The sequence below is a fragment of the Anastrepha obliqua genome, chromosome 5 (genome assembly GCF_027943255.1).
Source record: "Anastrepha obliqua isolate idAnaObli1 chromosome 5, idAnaObli1_1.0, whole genome shotgun sequence".
Lineage (NCBI taxonomy): Eukaryota > Metazoa > Arthropoda > Insecta > Diptera > Tephritidae > Anastrepha > Anastrepha obliqua.
The window spans coordinates 107673066-107679065 of NC_072896.1; the positions used below are offsets into that span (position 1 = coordinate 107673066).

The 6000-nt window shown below is 40.3% G+C and overlaps 2 non-coding genes across 2 annotated transcripts; both read right to left on the bottom strand.

The window, feature by feature from the left end:
• Positions 1 to 800: 800 nt before the first annotated feature.
• Positions 801 to 871, bottom strand: Trnag-gcc (transfer RNA glycine (anticodon GCC)). Its single transcript has one exon. It is a non-coding gene; the product is annotated as a tRNA-Gly (tRNA).
• A 249-nt stretch (positions 872 to 1120) lies between these two features.
• Positions 1121 to 1191, bottom strand: Trnag-gcc (transfer RNA glycine (anticodon GCC)). Its single transcript has one exon. It is a non-coding gene; the product is annotated as a tRNA-Gly (tRNA).
• Between the last annotated feature and the right edge of the window lie 4809 nt (positions 1192 to 6000).

Here is a 6000-nt window from a genome sequence, read left to right on the forward strand (position 1 = left end):
ATCTCCGAAGCTGACAGTATTAATGCTTTTTGTAAATTTTTTCATAAAAACTGCATTCAAATTGGCGGTAAACACAAATGAACGGCCAAATCCTTCTTCGGAGAAGCAGTCCCAAACACGAACCTTAGCTGGTTGCTTAACACTTCGTTGAAGCTGTCGATCAACAGCAGTGCACCAGGGCCGACGTATGCAACTATTCACCCAAAAGGAAAATTCATACGTGAAAATTTCGTTTGTCCAATTCCGTTCTGAATTTTCCTTAGCCCATGCAAGTATTTTTTCAATATGTTCCGTAATTTGAGATCTTTTGGACGTTGAGATCCTTGAATATAGTCTTTGGATACATTAGATCACTTTTCTTTAAAAATGCTTCAGCTTCACGAAATGATAAATTCGGTTTTGTCAAAAACAATTCCATGATTTTCTGATCTTTTTTTGCACCTCGTCCGGGTAAGTCCTCAACGCTTTTAACTTCGGTACACCGTTGCACCCATTTGTTTATGAACGTCTTCGACTTTGGCAAATATTTTGCTGCACATGCACGTGGCATTTTTGGACCTTTAAGATGCGTACATAGGAACACTGGTCACGCTTACATTAGACAGATTGAAAGGCGCCATGCAAAAAATTGTTCATTGCCCTGAGAAGCCAGGAACAACTTTTGGCTGACTATTGTGAGAAAGCAGCCTTCCAGCGCATTAAAATTAAATTGAGCGAATTCATACCTTCAATTTGGAGATGATTCAGTTTCATTGTATGTTTCAAAAGTCTCTATACTAAGCAGCACAAAAAAAGTTGTATGCATCGGCCGGGAATCGAACCCGGGCCGCCCGCGTGGCAGGCGAGCATTCTACCACTGAACCACCGATGCTTTGTTAAAAACATAATTTTTTAAACAAAAAAATTGTAATTTCGTTTCATAAAAAACCAAAAATTGTGAAAAAATTGGCTTATGGATGACTAAAAAATTAACAAAAAAAAGTCAATTAAAATAATTACCGCATATTCATCATTCAGCTTGATGGATTTTTAGTTTGTATTTTTGTATAATATTTTGTTTCTTAAATTAGCCACACCCACCATTAAGTTCTTTATTTAATTTGCATAAAAAAATTGTAATTGCATCGGCCGGGAATCGAACCCGGGCCGCCCGCGTGGCAGGCGAGCATTCTACCACTGAACCACCGATGCTAATTGGCTTTATTGAGAGATTTTCTGGCCAGCCGAAGTTATGTTATGTCAAGTGATATTTTGAAACAAATTTGTATGCTTATTACAAATTTCTTTTCAAGCTGACCCTAAGCATTTTAGCGTGTCAGGCTTATCAGTGCTCACCGAAGGATTTCCGGGTTTCGTTATTATGCATTACAAGCTATTTATTTTATATATTTTTTAATATAAGTCATACATTTAGTTTCTGCAAACCGTGACGTGATAGGGTGTGCACTTTTAGACCCCAGAACCAGCGCGCAAAAATACATCGGAAACTAGTCTCATATCAAAGAAAGTAGTATTATCCAAACTACGAAAAGTTTGGAGTGTCATTACTTTCATGAGAGAACCAACAACGCACACAGGGTGGCTTGCGCTTGCTCAAAATGACACTTGTAAGATTCGTCTACTCATTTTTCAATAGAGTTTCTGTGAGTGTTTGTGAAAAGATATGAGGGCGGGTCAATAAGTCCGTGACTTTTTGTATTTCTGACCTCTTTACTGAATAAGAAATACTGTTCCTGTCAACAGGCATCTGTCAGTTGACTCCTGTCAAAATTTGAACGTGCTGCGTCAGTTAGTTTGTGTTTTACAGCTACCTTTATCAAAGAAGTTATTGAGCCGGTTTTTAAGGCCGTCTTTGTTATCGAACGTAGGAGCCTTCATATGGTTTGACAGGGAGCGGAAAATATGGTAATCGGTCAGTGCAAGGTCCGGAGAATACGGCGGATGCTGAAAGACCTCCCATTCGAGCTCTTGGATTGCGGTTTTGACGACTTGTGGAACATGAGGCCTGGCGTTGTCGGGAAGAAGTGTGGTTTGACCATGTCGATAAAGTGTTTTCAATGGAATAGCCTGATTCACGCGGTGTGGCTGGGCAATGTAGAGCTCCTTGTTGATCGAGGTCTGAAGATCCGCCTTGACTCACGGCTTTGGTGTATCTCCTGAAGCCACCCACTCCTTGCTTTATTTCATATTGATGTACAGGAACCATTTCTCTTTCAATATTAAGAAATAAACGATTCATAAGGCACCAGGAAAATAAACTATTCAGCTCAGATTCACTAGAATTTCTTATTTCAGCATAAATTTTTAGATCATCAGCATAGAGAAGAAAATTTGCAAAGGGAAAACACGAACAGATACCATTAATAAACAAATAACAAAGGTCCAAAAATACTACCCTGAGGTGGCAATAAACTGTTTCGAAGAAACCCCATCAATAACTACTGTGTTGCACATCTTTATCAAATAACATCGAATCCAATGAACACCGAGAAATGCTCATTTAGTTACTAAAATCGCATGGGAGACTTTATTGAAGGCTTTAGAGAAGTCCGCGTATATCGCATCAATTTGGTATCCGCTCTGGTGGAAGCCTGCGTGGCAATCTTCAGAAAAAACTGATAAGTCACTGCGTGATCTTCAGCAAAGAGCTCTCAGCAGACTATCACTTTGGTATAAAAGTCGATGACTTGAAGTATATCCTGAAAAAAACGGAACTGATGCTGTTCAGCAGAAGACATAAAATATTTTTAGAGGGAAAACCCCTTAAAGTAACAGAAAAGCTTTAAATATCTAGTACTCGTATTGGATAGGAAGCTAAATTGGGGGTTCACAGTCGCAGATATACCCCTTCGGAAGACTCATTCGGAAAAAATGGGGTTTGAAACCCAGAATGATACACTGTTTGTACACAGCAGTAATTAGACCAATTCTCTACTACGGTATTGCAATATGGCGGAATGCCCTTGAGAAGGGCGTGAACATTGAAAGAGTTGACACCGTCCAAAGACTTGCATCTGTTCTTATAACCGGTGCAATGTCAAATACATCATCGAAAGCACTGTATGCGATATTAAACTTCCTTCCGGTAGACCTTAAGGCAAGGTTCATTCACTTGAAGTAAATGATTAAACACAGACTATGGCCACGGTAAAATCCTGGATGGCACGTTGGGACTTCCCGGACAGATGATAGCTACATTTTTTCACAAATAGCCAGGCGGCAATAAAACCCCTCACAAAATAGTCGACAACTTCCAAGATAGCCATGAAATGTCGCGCATCCCTTAACGAGATGGCTGATTCATTTCAACTAATGATAACATGGGTTGCTGGCCGTTGTGACATTGCGAGGAACTGCAGAGCCGATGAACTAACGAGATTCGGCACTAAATTGACCGATGAGTACTTAGGCAATGACATAGGCACCCCTTTACCAGGTGTATAAGTTTAAATCCGCTGATTGCTCGTAGATGGCATTAGTGAGCATATCAAGTTACCATAGAAATGCCATATTTTTTTTTGCATGGGTTCGACACCTGTTTACATCAATCACTGCACATCATCAGTGATTTCATACAGCAACACACTTTTTTCCTTGCGTAATCATGTCTAATTTTGTGCCAAAAAAAGAGCATATGCGGGAAGCTCTACTTTTTTGCTTTAATTTGAAGAAATCGGCTGCCGAATCGCATCGAATGCTTGTGGAGGCCTATGGTGACAGTGCATTATCGGAAACAACTTGCAGAGACTGGTTTCGTCGGTTCAAAGACGGCTATTTTGACTTGAGTGACAAGAAGCGTGAAAATCGGCCCAGAAAAGTTGAGGACCATGAATAGCAGGCTCTTTTGGATGAGGATGATACCCAATCGCAAAAAATGCTTGCCGAGCAGTTAGGTGTCACTCAACCAGCCATTTCCATGCGTTTACGTGCCATGGGAAAGGTCCAAAAAGTCGGAAAATGGGTACCCCATGAATTGAACGATAGACAGATGGAGCGACGCCAAAACACATGCGAAATCTTGCTGGCTAGGCATAAAAGAAAGTCGTTCCTGCATCTTGTGGTGACTAGCGATGAAAAGTGGATATACTTTGAGAATCCTAAACGAAAAAAATCATGGGTCGATCCCGGCCAACCATCAACTTCTTCATCAAGACCTAATCGCTTTGGACGCAAGACGATGCTGTGCGTTTGGTGGGATCAGCAGGGTGTCGTTAACTATGAGCTGTTGAAACCTGGTGAAACTGTTAATTCTCATCGCTACCACCAACAACTCATCAAATTGCGCCGTGCTTTGCGTGAAAAAAGGCCTCGTTATGAACAAAGGCATGAGAAGCTGATTTTCCTCCACGACAACGCCCCATCGCACACGTCAAGAATGGTCCAAAACTACTTGGAGACAATCAATTGGGAGGTGCTACCTCATCCCGCTTATTCACCAGACCTGGCCCCTTCGGACTATCATCTGTTTTCATCGATGGGTCACGCGCTCGCCGAACAGCACTTCGATTCGTACGAAGACGTCCGGAAATGGCTTGACGAGTGGTTCGCCTCGAAAGATGAAGAATTCTTTTGGCGTGGTATACACAAATTGCCCGAGAGATGGGAAAAATGTATAGCCAGCGAGGGCAAATACTTTGAATAAATTATTTTTTTGCTTTCTATAAAAAAAATGGGTTTTTTTTTACTAAAAAACAGCGGATTTAAGCTTATACACCTGGTATAAACACGTAAGCTACTTAACTTTGAGGAATTTGTGAGAGCAGCGAATGAAAGATGGCGTTATGGAACCTCCTGCAAAACCGCGCGACAGCTGTGACCGACTCTCAATGCTAAACGCACGGAACTTCTACTAAGAAGAGATAAGCATAGTATTAACGCACTGATTTCACTTATTACGGGGCACTGCCTAATCGGTAGGCATGCCCAAAGAATGGATGTGCAAACACATGACTTCTGCAGAAGTTGTCTAGATGAGGAAGTGGAAGAAATGATCCCGCACCTCCTGTGTCACTGTTCTGCTCTATCCAGACATAGACTCGCCATTTTGGGTAGATAATCTTTTAATGAATTGGAAGATCTCGGCTCTGCCGGAATTAATCCTTTAATGAATTGAAAGATCTCGGCTCTGTCGGAATTAAAGATCTTAAAAATTTTTTGAGAAGTACACATTGGTTTTAGGAGAGATAAGGGCAAGTTCCCGACGCGGCATCACAAAGGGGCATGAGCCTGAGTGTGTCCCAAAGTGGACAAGCGCTTCAACCTAACGTAACCTAGATAAGGTAGATCTGGCAACTACAAAACCAGGTTGTCTAGGGCTAATCAGATGTTTTACGCTAAAATATGAATTTTCTTTGACGAAACATTCAAAAAATTTATATGCAGCAGATAATTTAGAAATTTGTCTGTAATACGCCATATCGCGCTTATTGCCGCTTTTGAAAATTGGAGTGACTGAAGTCATATCTCCTTCATTAGGGCATTTAATTTTTACTCTGAAGATTCTGGTCTTGTCAGATAGTGAAACTCCCATAATTCTCCTTCCTTACTCATTCCTCCGTTTGTTTTTCAATCTAAATTGAAATTCTCGTCCTCTACTCTACTTCCCTCTCTCAACCAATATTCCCACCACAGTGTTCCTGAACTGTAAGTTTTGCTTCAATTAATGAATTTCCCACTGTTTTTTTTAATAGCTAATCCTTCGGTTTACAATTTGCTTTGCACTAATCGAATTACGAAACCCTCTACAGCGAAGCATAATTCCTTTTTTAATCAAATTAAAGACAAACAAAAAAATTCAAAAAATAAAACTTCTTAAATTTTCTCAATAAATCGAATTTATTACGCTTATTTCCTGTCAGTTTCATATTTTGTTGTTTCCTTTTGTATATTTCCACTTTATTTATTCTTTGTGCGCACAATACATTGATTAATACTGACACCATTTATCACGCTACTATCCCGTTTCCAAAGAAGAAATCTGCTATGGAAGTATACACACGC